This window comes from Numenius arquata, chromosome 2, assembly GCF_964106895.1.
Source record: "Numenius arquata chromosome 2, bNumArq3.hap1.1, whole genome shotgun sequence".
Lineage (NCBI taxonomy): Eukaryota > Metazoa > Chordata > Aves > Charadriiformes > Scolopacidae > Numenius > Numenius arquata.
The window spans coordinates 44,616,542-44,630,707 of NC_133577.1; positions in this window are offsets into that span (position 1 = coordinate 44,616,542).

The window sequence follows — 14,166 nt, forward strand, 5'->3', positions numbered from 1 at the left end:
GCAAAAACATGACAGCGATAGTTCTAAAACATTTCCAACATTCTCTGTAAATGAGAACGTAATCAATATTCACTTTTCATGAAGTGTTTTTGCTTTGACAAGTCAAAGTTGATTAAAAAGTTTCATATTTAATATTTTGCTCTTTATTGAAAAGTACTGTACTGCACGAATGTTCTTGAAAATGCATGCTACCATTACTAAATATTTTTATACAGTAGTGCTGGATGTTGTACAAGTAAGATAAGGAGTCAGTTTCTGCTCCTTCGTTTACAGTCTAGAAGGGGATTATCCCTGGAGTAAGACACATTTAAACTCTAAAAATCAAAATAAAACACAGAGAGGGGCAGAAACAGATCCAAAACCTCATTCTGGTTTTACTGAAACTCACTTTGTAAGATATAGGAAAAAAATCTATTTTCTTTTTCTTTCTGAAATATATTTTGAAGCCCATGCATTTAATTTGATAAATAAAAATAATGTTATTGGTTATTTTCATACTGTGACATGAAGACAAAGGCAGTATAGCTAAAAAATTACTTTCTCCTGTTAATGGACAATCTTTTACTCTTCTAACTCATCACTCCATTATCATAAACTGTAGGCCATCCATAAATAAAAAGAGGCCACATGTTTTGTAGCTTGGAGTATGACACATCGCGTTCTGGAAGATCCATGTTCTTGCACCTGTTATTTCAAGTAATTTATTTATTTCAGAGGCTATGAAGCACTCCCACTTCCATTTTATACCTGCTCTTGGTAGCTGCAAGTTCGAGATGTGAAACAAACCTGCTATGATTCCCTTTCCATTTACATTGACAAACAGAGAAGGCAGGGCGGTTGACGGACAAAGAGCTCATGAACCTTCCCTTGAGCACCATGGAGAAACTCCAAGCCTTCTTTTGCCCTAATGTGAATTTGTCATATGAATGAACCTTTAATGGAACACATTTTGAGAGCCTACTGCTGCATGATTTTGGTGCTGTTTGTTTCTACTTTGGTGCTCTACTGAAAAGGTATCTTCCTTCCCTTTTCAGGAATCCAGACTGATAACCATGGAACTCTGTATGCTCTGCAGTGCTGTGTGGATTGTCAGGGGAATAGGGGTGATTTGAGGCCGTAGAGATTTAAAGGTTGGGGGCTTAAGTTGTTTTACTATTTCGATCCTGTGTAACTTTTTTTGTACTACTCACAAATGTCAATATTTACAATTTAGTGTATATTTTCTCTATAAATAGAGAGAATATAGAATAATAAGAAATTCCGAATCCTACCAAACACATTGGTTAGAAGATGGCTTCAAGGGATGTCTCCTGATGTTGTTTCTTACTTAAAATGATATTTAATTCCTGAAGGGTTTCTCTCATTAGAGCATAGCTTGGACTTATAATTACTTTGGGAGGTTCTCAAGAAATAAATTACTATAGCTCAAAAGACTCTTTTAGAGATATGTGATACAGTTTGAGCCTCTTATGAGACTGATAGCAGAACAACTTCACAATAGCACTAAACATTGCTGGACAATAGTTTAAGGTGAATTTCAGGAGATTGTGTTTTAAAAATAGTTTCCATTATTACTGCCTATTTGCCAGGTGATCTGCTCTTTCTCAGGGGTGGATCAGTTCATCTAGTGGTAGACCCTGCAGCTCATGATAGTGTTTGGGGCACTGGACTTCCTTCTCCTCTTCCTGATAAGTTAGTGAGTCCTTTTATCCCACCATAATACTTTCTTCCATCCACTTTTTTTCAAGAGACACAAATTCACTCCATATGTACAGTGGCTCAGCTTGTTCAGAGAGAGGAATATTATCCAATGGAAGAGGAGCCTGAAGCAACATCCACTCCAGGCTTTCTTCTTTTTTGGCTATTGCATGCTGCTAGCATCACTACAGTAGAAAGCACAGACAGGTATAGCAAGACTGGCGTGCAGAGTGGGGCTGGCTCACACCACGCTGCACAGATCTCTTGTAGCAGGTGTGATGACAGAGCCATCAGTTGTTGTACAACTGGATGTGTTGTACACACCCAGTTGTTTGTATCTCCCACTTGACTTTATAACCCCATTACTCTCATCTGTAGTCCAGTAGAAGAACAGTATGTTCTTGGTGGCCTACTTCATCCATTTGACAAAAAAAAAAAAAAAAAAAAAAAAAAAAAAAAAAAAAGAAAAGAGGAACAGTTAAGTCACCACTCCTCTGTACACACACTCGTGACTTTGGAGGAACGGGTGTGCAACAGCCTGAGTAGACAAGGCTACTCACGACCTTAGTAACTCTGGCCCAGGTTCTACTATGCTGGATAATATCTTATACCACAACTAAGTCCATAGAAATCAATATGAGTTATGGTTTCACAATACAGCTCTAAGTTAAAAAGCGCTATTTCTAATTCAACCATAGGGTATATTTAGACATCTTTCTCCACAATGCAACTTCAAACCTGGAATCACAAGTTCTTACCCAAATCCATGACCAAAACTAGCACTAGCATGTGAAACAAATATGAAGGCTTGCTGGTAGCCTGTGGAGTAGAGAGATAGGATCCTGCAGATCAACTCAAGTGCTGCCCTGGGTTTGGCTGTGGTTTTGGTCATAGAGGTCCCTAGCGTCAAGATATTGCCAGCCTGAGGACTAATAGCATAATGACCTCTCTCAGACAAACACAAACTGACTAGCACTTTTACAGAAAAGTGATGATGGTGGGGACTAGTTGCTTGTTTTGCCTAGAATAATGTAAATTCTTTGAAATGTTCACAGTATTTTGATAAGGTGTGAAGAATTTTCAAGGGCTTTTTCAATAGCTCAACTTCACGTGCTTACTCGGGAGAAAACAAAAACACATGCCATGGTATAGTTTTGGTGCCTCTCTGTGGGTCAGACTTTCTTGCTGTCCCTGCGTATGTTAGTATATACCAAACTCTCTGCTTAGCCAAAACAGAATTGAACTGTGTGTGGTGGAGGATGCAGTAGATGAACCTAGTTGATAAAAACAGAACTTATCTGGAGATATTTCCTGCATATCACACCTTTTAAACTGTCCAATAGGGGCTGAACATGGCAAGACTATGAAGATGTTTGATGATGCAAATCAAGGCTATTAGGATGGCCTTGAAATCAGTCAATGAACATAGGCCCAAGAAGTATATTAAATATGGGGCAGAAAAAAGAAACTAACACCATTTCGTAAGTATGAAAGTACATGACTTCACAGAAACAAAAAGTAACATCTGCAGTACGATTATAGTAAACCACATGTATTATTAACTAGCTCTCAGTACCCTTGTATGGTAGGGATGGGCTACGATCCCTGCATGCAGAGGGGAGAACTGAGACCCAGGAAACATGGGATACATTTTCAGGGAGGTGAATGGCAACTGGGGCCTCCAAAACTATTTGTAGTTTTGAGTTCCTCCTCTAAAAAGTATTTTGCCCGAGGTCAAAAAGTGCTTTTAAACGAGGTTGCAGAAGTTGTAGTCCTAAACCTTCACCAAACCACACTGCAGGATGTTGGCAGAAATACTACTGTGCTTACTGCAAAATCACCGAAAGCCCAAATCTGCCAAATAACTATGGCTCTTCAAGAGGCTAGAACTTGCCTGAAGTTAGCAAAGTAAATTCTGTATGAAATGTTAATATCCTCTCCCTACACTGCAAAGCCATTTCAGGAATTTCAGCATTGTGACATTTTTAAATTACCAAATTGAAACACTTTACATGTTAGTAAAATGCATTGTGCCGACCATGTTTTAACAAAGATCATTTATCACTTCTGGAAAGTTGCTGAGTAAATCCTTTTGACTTTGTACTATCCCATTCATCCTTGTTTCAAATAATGTAATTCTAACATTGTATTGATATTCGTTTAGATTCTCCCCCCGACTTATTTTCCATTTAAAAACTGGTTTCTAAATATATTTGATGCAACTAAGCTTTATATTTGTCTCCTTATGGAAGTATGCAGAAGACGTGCTCAGCTATATTGATCTCTGAAGAAATGTGGATGAGGTAGATAATGTGAAACCTTTTTGTCATTACTAACAGTTATATAGGTTCTGGAAATTTTCTGTGTTTGGCTGACCAGATAAGTGGATGCACTCACATTTATTTGATTGGAAAAAGTATGGGGAGTAACTGTGTCTCCCCAGTTTCTGTATGGAATTGATCTTTTGTGTATTAACACTTTTCTATTACGGAAAAGGAATTGGTGATTATGAGAGCAGAAGCACCCCTTTCTTTCTGCTGGAGTCTTTGGAGACTGGTCTTAAAGAAAAGGGAAGGGACCTAAACAAGTAAAGGGAGGACACAATGAAAGGGCACAAAGCAGTGATGAACATTTCAACCTCTAGCTTTCCAAAACTGAAAGGAGAAAGAAATTGCTGCTCTTGCCTTTATTAACTCCTTGCATCTCTCTTACACCTCTGACAGACCTACCCTTACTCTCCCTGGTCTGGGGTAGCTGCAGGTGGCAGGTACTTGTTAGGTTCTAGCTCAGTTGCAGAAGCAAAGGCTGGTTCTCGGCTTTACTCTGCTAGTTGAGAGGCCAGGTAGAAGGTTATTAATGTCGACATGCAAGTCCCATGATTTGTTGTATAGGAGTTTGCCTAAAAGGTGAATGAGTGAAAACTCCATGAGGTCCTTTCTACTGGGAAACTATCACTTAATCAATTTTTTTCCCCTCCATTCTAATTCCTTTCTAATTGTTCAACATGCTTCAACACAGAATCACAGAATATTTTTGGTTGGAGGGGACGTTTGAGATCATTGAGTCCAACCAACAAAAAAAAAAAAAAAAAAACCAAAAAAAACCACCAAAAGAACCACACCAAAACCAACAACAACAAAAAAAGCCCCCCAAAATCTCAGAACACCAAACACCAAAACAAAACAAACACCCACAACCACACCCCACCCCACCCACAAACAGACACAAACCAACAATCTCAGGCACTAGAGCATGCCCTGAAGTGCCATGTCTACATGTTTCTTAAATACCTCCAGGGATGGCGACTCCACCACCTCCCTGGGCAGGCTGTTCCAGTGCCTGACCACTCTCTCAGTAAAGTAATTCTTCCTAATATCTAATCTAAACCCTCCCCTGCCGCAACTTCAGACCATTTCCTCTGGTCCTGTCATTATTCACTTGGGAGAAGAGGGCAACACCCACCTCTCTACAGCCTCCTTTCAGGTAGTTGTAGAGGGCAATGAGGTCCCCCCTCAGCCTCCTCTTCTCAAAACTAAACATGCCCAGTTCCCTCAGCCTCTCCTCATGTGACTTGTTCTCTAACCCCCTCTTTCTCTGAATTTCCAGACTGTGTTCTACATCTGCTTGACTGCAGACACTGAGACATATACAAACCTCTGCAAACAAGTCCAGGCCATGAAATCTTAATTCGGGAACCAGGCTGTACTTCCTTTGGTGATAAAGAGACCTTTCAGTCCTCTTGCATCACTTACTTGCTCCTCATATAGGTTACTGCCTTCTTGTCTGAACTGATTCAACCCTCTGCTTTGCAGAAACAATGAATAATCAAGTTAAAAGATACTGGTTTTAAAAATGTATCTTTTTCTTGATCTGGTTTACAGTGTGACCACAAAAAACAGTCGGATAGGCTTAAGTGAGGCAGAAGTACTTTTTGGCAAGAGGGAAAGCAGTCGGGAACAGGGATCATTTAAACTACCATTACTGTTATAAAGCAGATGATTCATAACACAGAGCTGGTACCCAAGGTGCACAAGTGAGTAGCAGAAAGGCTCTGGTGCTGCTTTCTTAATCTGATAGCTTTCAGGACCAGGGCTAACCAGAATCAGATGATGAGACAGACAGCATCCCTGTAGAGAGCAGGCAAAAGCAAAGTCTCCCACACACCATCCACAGTCCCAGACAGGAAGGTTTTACCGCTGAGACCCATTGTTACTGGGCACTGCCCTCCTGCACAACTCATGTGAATGTACTGATACAGACCTGATATGATGCCTCTTGGCTTGATGCCTTTTCATCCAGAATCTCCCTTCCTCATCCCCTGTATGCTAACGTGCATTTTTTACGGCTTCTCTTTTTTTCTGAACCCTATGAGCTGGCATGAGATACTTTATAATGAGGTCTATTTACACTTTAAAAAAAAAGTTTGTTTTTATGTCAGCCTCCCCTGTTTATTAAAATACTATCCACTAGGTTCACATCCATATGGTCAATCTTATTTCTAAGTTAGTTCCCGACCCACAATACAATTCCTGATAACGATAGTGATTGGCATAAAGCTTGTCTAATCATAATAAATCCCATGCAGACTAAGGGTTCTGTCCTGCCCTTGGTGACCCTCTTATGCATTTCAGCTTTTCATATGAGTTTAGACTAGTACTTTTTTAATCCAGTCTTATTCAAAATTAAACAAATCTCTGCCATGATAGTTAAAATTGGCAGATAGAAACACAAAGATCTCAGCAAAATTAGAAGTGAACAACTTGTGCAAATAGGCAAAGTGATGCATCGTAGACAAAAGACACAGCTCAGAAAACCTGGAATGGAGCCATTTGCTTTAATTAGCTGTACCAATTTATGTTGTCCAGGAGTCTGGCCTGCTTCTAAAAAGAAATGTTTTGGATGCGTTAGAAAAATTGGGTGCATAAATTACAGCTGCCCCTATGACACTTTAACTTGAATGACCAGTACTTATTCAGTCAACTACAATAGGTCTCACTGTCCTTGGCAGGATTACAGGGGTAATATTTTTTAACATGGATGAGCAGCTCTTGAACAATTTCACCAATGTATTAAGTATGAACGGGCTTTTCTTCAACATCAGGGTGTACATCTTCTCCTCACATTTATTTTTCTCCACAACACATATTTATTGCGGCCATTACAGGAGGGGAGAAACTTCCCTTCCTATAAATGTTTGTCTTCTCCACCATCCCTTTTATGGGAACACCACAAACTGACGGAATGATCTTGTTTCATATGCCTGTCTTGTTTTATTTATTTATATAATCAAAGAAGACATTCACTATTGTTAGAGTATATTGCTATGGCTTCTTCATTGCTTGAAAAGGAACTTGTGTGCAAAGATATGACAGGCTATGATAGATATTGTTAAAGACTTTATTCTTGTAGTTTCTTATTGATAAGAAGTCTCATTTGTTTAAAGGGAGTTTATAATACTCAAAAAATTGCAAGCCTAGCTAAAATAAAAAGTGGTAAAATATTGTTGACTTATTCTGCCTTTATAAAAAGTTTTGGGGGCCTTGAAATATCCTCTACTGACAGCTGGACATGAAGGACTTCAAACTGATGAAATAAGAATATAAATGTCTTCTACAGAAGAATGATTGATAGAACAACATGACTGGTACACAGATAGCACATATTATCTCAAACTCTGTATCTTAGGGTCATTTTCAGAAAAAGAATTGCTACCAGTTAGGGTTAAAAAAGAATATTCAAAAGCTTTAATAGCAAGGTTTTCATCCTTTCATTAAGTATCAATCTGTTGTCAAAGCAGAGGGTGCTTTTGATTTGTCCTTTCCCCCTGGTCCTTTTACCCCCTTAACCTGCATTTTCTTAAGTATTTATTAATTTATTGGAATATATTCTCCCATATTCATGTAATTTCCCTAGGCGATGTAGTGGTTGCTTTTATGGAAGAGCTGTATTAAGAATTTTAGGTATTGGTAATTGTCAATCTAACTTTGAAGATGCAAATGAGGCGGTCCCTTTACAGCATCCAAGTCTACCAGAGATTTACAGAAAACAAGACAAGCACGTGCAGGCTGAAGTGGAAATAGAATTCTTTATACCACACACATCCTGAATAATTGTATTTTTATTGCCTCTCTCATAGGAAAAGGCACTCTGAGCTTAATCCTGCTGTTTTTCTAAAGTTCAGAAATAAGGTCCAGCAATATAAGACATATGGAAAGACTTTGCAAGTCTATGTGAAGTAGTATATTGAAAGAAAATGCCTTCATTTGCTTGGCCAAATTCTCATTTTAATTATTTGAGACTCCAAACTTCCTTTTCCTTTAAGTGGTATTCCTTAAAGTATGTCTTCTCAGCTCAAGTGTCAAATCAATTAATTTTTTCTCTCTTTGTTTGCTCTAGAGGAGACTTCTTTTATTACAAGAAACGAAAAAAAATGTACATATGTGATAGTAACTTTAATTATTGAAGGTTTTTGACACCACTGATGAAAACGCATCCCACAAAGTCAGCTTTGAGCATAGCCAGTGACAATGCTGTGAAGGTCAGTGTTCAGATTAACATGCTCACCGTAAAAACATATGGCAGATTTTTGTACTAATAGAAGTAGTAACGTACAAACTGATTGAAAGAGTGAAAAACTTGAATCCAGAGTAACTAGAAGCCTCTGATACCAAGCAACTAAACAAGCTTCCTTGGGAAACAGAAAGTTAAAACGTACATCCTTGCTTGTTTCATCTAATCTAAGGTGACTTTGATTCCAAGAAACACTATTTATTTTTTAAAGTTCCTTCTGAGACAGTTGCCTGGCAGAATTCAGATTGATGGAACTAGATCACTGGTATCTCCCCTAGTATTAAAGAAATTACACACTAGCATTCGGATTCCTCTCACTTCTCAGGGTGTAAATCGGGGAACTTTCATGGAAATCAGCAAGTATTAGGCCCAGGAGCTTTCAGTGTGTGATAGAATTAATTTTTGGCTGCTAGACTCTTATGAAAACTGATTTCTGAATAAATCAAATCTCTTAAATGACAAGTAAACCCTCACACACCAGACAGTGGATGGGGAACTGTGCAGTGCTTTGCACCAAAGAAAAATTGTGCTTTGATGGTATCACCATCATGTACACATTCAAGCTGATGAGGAGGAACAGTAAAGATAAGCATGAGACTTTCCTAAGACAGCTGAGAACACATTGAAAGGAATAGAAGTTTTGGAGAAGAAATTAAATATTCTGACAGAACAAAATTACTTCCCCCCCTGAACCCCACAAAACACCATATGTATGGAAAAGGACTGAAAAAGGAGTTGTAGCTTATAAAAGAGAGAAGTCAGCTAATGTTCCTTGAAACGGAGAATCTGGAAACCATTTACTGAAACACAGAGAAGGCTCCTTCTTCTCCCTCTTTGGTCCCCTGCCTTTCAACGTGGTCTTTTGAAATATAGTTATCTTGGAGAAGACATAGTTGCACAAATGTTTCCCTTCAACATGAAAATGCAAACATTAAGTTACACTAAATAAATAACAATCCGCTACTCATCAAAAATCAGACCAAACAACAGGAATCTAGATATTTTTTTTAACAATCATTCTACAGAAAACCCCAGATTTCCTATATCTTGGTCACTACGTCTGATTGATGACATGTAACAAAGTGCTATGGGGTGAAGCCTGATGTATTTTGCACATCTAGGTTGCTCAGAGCAGTTTAGTTGTACGTGGCCAAAAAAGAATAGCATAATGAACAAATAGCATTGGAGGAGGAGAAAAAAAAAAGTATCTCCCCTTAAGCAGTAATAATTGGATTTGGGGCCCTCTCCAGCACAAATTAATGTTTATGGCATCTGGCCTATGGACCAGATGCTGTAGGACTTTGCGGGTGTTTGGAAACATCCAGTTAATGGCAGCAAATGACTGTTAAGGGAAAAATGGGAGACAGACACCTGTGACACTTTCCCCAAGTTCCACCTCAGAGTGTGATGGCTTGGTGGGACCTAAGCAATTGCTCGAAGAGGATGGATATAGCACTTTTTTTCTGGAGGACTCAGGAAGAAAAAGAAGAAACTTCTTCTCTAAATGTTTTCATTCAGGTAAAAAAAGGCAGTTTGGCACTCTCCACACGTGCAGCTAATGTGGTTGAATCAATCCTTGCAAGAAGTGGAAGGATATGTTACCTCCTACATTGGAGTAACTCCTTTAAACAGGCCATCGACCTTTTAAACCACCCTGCCATTTCAAGAAATTCTAGATTTTCCTTCAGCTATATGCCAGCTTGGCAGACTAATTCTGGTATGCAGCAAACCAAGAGAGTCCAAAATGCCACTGAACATTTGGCTCCATGAGAAAAGTTAAGGAAGACGGGGGAAGTTTACAATCTGGATCATTCTTTCCAGCTCATAATTCTCTTAAAACCTTTGGTGAATTCTGTGCCTTTAGGAGATCTCAAGCTTGGTGAACTATTACTTTGCAATAATGCACGACTGTTCAAATGGGAAAGCAGCATACAAGCAGTAGTGTTATTGGAGTCTTTGTTCATATAACATTCTTTAAAATTTAGATGTCAACATTTACAGCAGATCAACAGAGAGATCCAGCAACAGACCAGGATGATCTACAATAAGTGAGAAACATCAAGGGACAGACAATTGATGTAAAGGAGCAGACAAATACAGAGCCCAATAAATCATAACCAGCAAAGTTAAACCAATGAGATCTAACAATCATCAGCTTCTCAGTGATGCTTTTTATTTTGCCTGCTAGATAGAAGACATGCACAAAGTCTCATTTCAGTTCTATCTTTCCTTCAGTTTTGGATTTGCAGATTCATTTGACCAGTCTGTCATTGTGACACTAAGTAGCACTATTCTGGAAAATTTCCAACAAAACACTGTTTGTTTTGAACTGGAAAGTGAGATGCTACCACTATCAGAAGTGTTTGAGGTTATCTATAAATGTTATGGCTATCATTTTACCTGGAAAAGTTTTAAAGTTCCCAAATGGCTGATGAGGGATTGAACATCCCTCTCTCCCCTTCAACTCCTTTGGCTGCAGCCTTGCTATTTCAGAACTGCCCACAGTTTACACATGGAATATTTTCTGGAACATGCAAGACACAGCTGAGGTCCCTTGGCTAAATGGGTTGAAAGCCATAATCATCAAGCTATTAGCCCAGCTGAGGTCCTGTGTATACACAACTCTTCACTACAACAAATATTCCAAAAGACAAATACTTAAGGTGTAGGTGACACATTTTCAACAGTCTGTTCCAAGAAACACACATACCCACACGTATATATTTATATATTAGAACAGCTCCAAAGTCTGGATGACGAGAAATTCCAGCACAGCCACCAGCAGCTGGAGCACCATCTGAGACATGAGAGCAGGGATGTCCACATTTTTTTTTCCTCACCTTAAACCATGAGAAGGGCAATGCAAGAGAATGATGAAGCATGGGGTAAGCAAGATAGCAAATTAAGAAGTAACCCCGTTGGAGCTAGATGGAACCTGAACTCTATGGTTAGGCAAAGTTTGTCTGCTGGGGTAAAAGGGAGGAGGAATGGGATAAAGGGATGGAGAAAATCTCCTTCAGCTTCTGTCGGAAACCGAGCTTCTGTCTCCATGTGAATGGGGTGCTTAGCAGTTTGTCAGTACTAACAGCCAGACTGCTTTTTCTTCTGTCCTATGCATTAACAATGGGGAGTTGAGGGTTTTGAAAAGTGCCTAAATAATTTGGCTCAAAAAATTAAATGGAATTAAAAGCCATCACTTGGCATTTTAAATCATTCAGTAATTAAAAGTCATCACTCAGACATTTTCAAAGTCCCCTTCTTAAAAAAAATAATAATTAATCTTCAGAGCAAGCTTTAGAATCTTATTTTTACTTGAATAAATCTTGTCCGAAATAGAGCTTTCAGAAATAGATGACTTTACCATTATGATTTAATCAACAGCTATTTGAAATGAATATTTCAAACCCTCACATTCTACATGCAACATGAATATCTCAGGAGAAAAAAAAAAAAAAAGGCACAGAATGCTTTGAAATTATGAAAGTTTGAACACACAGTCCGTATTTTAAAACATCATCTCATAATTTCCTCTGTGCCAACCCATTTGCTACAGTCCTGTTGGAAAAGAATTGCTTCACAGGCTCCACTTACACATTCAGCTAGTGACGGGAGGTGGGAGAGGGAAGAAAAGCAATGTGTAACCTCAGGAATATCAGCGCTAGTGGAGTTTATGCATCCCAGTTCCACATGTGCTGAGGCCCATTGAGCCAAGCAACAACAGAGGTAAGCCATCATAGCAGAGTCAGAGGAATCAGACACAAAAATGTCAGAGAAGGAATTTTATAAAAAGTTGTGGTGACTGTGAACACGTTGTAGGATAAGGCTGGTTTATTCCGCCCCCCCCAGTTTTTCATTAATATGCTGCCTGTGGGGCTGATGAAATAGATGCCCACTGATACCTATGAACCATACTCAAAAAGAAACTTCAGTCATTATTGGCCTTCTCTCCTACACGAAATACAAGGCAGTGTAATAGATACTCAGATGATACTTATTTCCCCCACTTTTTATCTCATTTTTTCACATCCTCTATTAATTGCTGAATTATTGAGGACCATGGCTGGTAATTTCTACCAGGAATATTTTAAAATATTTTAATCACAGTTTTGCCCTATGACTAGTCAAAGAAATTAGCTGGATCCTCTATGTATTTGAATTAATGTTTCTCTGTTCAGCATGAAATGCTGCTTGCTTGCTTATCTTTATGAAGAGCAGCTGGAATTATCTTTCATTGTCTTATCATACATTGCTGACACAAACTGTTCCTAACCATTAATAAGACCAGAATGTACAAACATGCTTTATGTTTTTAAAAGGCTCTTCCTACCTACATGGGAACTTGGAAAGGAAAGGGGTAAAAAAATTCCATCCTGGTGAAAATCTGACGACATGTTCAATAAATTCAAATTTGCTTAATTAGATTTCTTAATTGAAATTAACCTTGAGAAACTGAAGACATAGCTCAGAATACTTTTTACTCGGCAGTGCGATATTTAAGTAGTTTTCACGGTACTCACATTTCTTGCAAACCAAGACTTAGTCACTCAGTCCACCTCCAAGACAGGCTCCAGGTTTCTCTAAGTGGTACCAGTTGTATGCTTTCCTCAGTTGCTGTTTGCTAGTTGAAACATGTTCTTAAGAAGAGACTAAAAAGTGAAATGTTAAGTGTCAGTAACTTCTATTGCGTGTATTTTTCTCCTTGCTGAGAGACATGCAAGATGACTAAAGCTGGACACAATTGGGTCAATATGACGTTATAAAATTTTAGGAAAAAATTTAGCAGCTCCCTGCTCCTCTCTGTATTTCTCCCTCCTCCCACTCTCCAAACAGCACACCACTAATTGCACTTTCCACTCACCTGGTTTCATTTTAAGGCTTTTTGAGAGGTTTGTCATTTATAGCCTGCCATTCAAGCCTCTTATTCCCTTTGCAAAAGAATCACCTATATTGAACTGGAAATCTCACCCTCTAACTATTTATTAATACAGTTTTAAAGGAATTCTCAGATTTTTGTTGCTAACTGCTCACTTGGGTTGAAATGTGATGCACTTGTTGGCAGTGTTGCCCCAGAGGGACTGCAGTGAGACAGACTTACTCAAGCTTCACTTGAACACAGAAATGAAAATCAATAAACAATTTGAACTTCTCAGAAGAGAATTTTTCTCCTCTAATGAATATACAAGCTTGGTTACAGCTTAATTTAAAGATTGAATTTAGTGTGTGTTTTTCCCGTGCACCAGGAGCATGACAAACACAAGCTTCAAGTGACATGTCCCAAAGGGAGACTTATTGTTAAAAAAAAAAAAAGTCCAAAAAAAGTAAGCAAATAAACAAAAAAAGAAATTCCTGGCCCCATGACACAGAGCTACCTTAAAAATAAGGAAACTAACCTGCAGCTGCAAACCAGATCTGTTTTGTAGGTGACTGCACAGACACCTAAACTTTAAGTTTCTGGTGGGGCAAATTTTTTAATGTACGTATTTTTATTTGCTTTTATAAGAGACTGCAAATAGGGTCAGACTACAGTGTAGGGATGGGGTTGTAAGTTCTCTGGTAGTTTCATGATGTTTGAATGCAGGATAAATGTGTGCGTTTTGTGGGTTAGTTTCTCACACATAAAATCATATCTATTTATAGCTTTTGCTTTCTGTATTGGAACATGTTTATAATGTCATTTCTGTAGAAATGGATCATTTTAATTAAAGAAAGAAAATTACTGTAGAATCAGTGTTTCCAAAATAAGACACACTTGCACTCAATATTAACTGTGAGAAGGGCTAGCGCTGGGATGAGCTGCCATGGTTTTGTTTTTCAGAATTTCTACAGAGCTAAACTGTTTTAGTCATCTGATAGTTTGTCTTGGCAAAGCAATTAGTTGAAAGACACAAAAGTGATTGT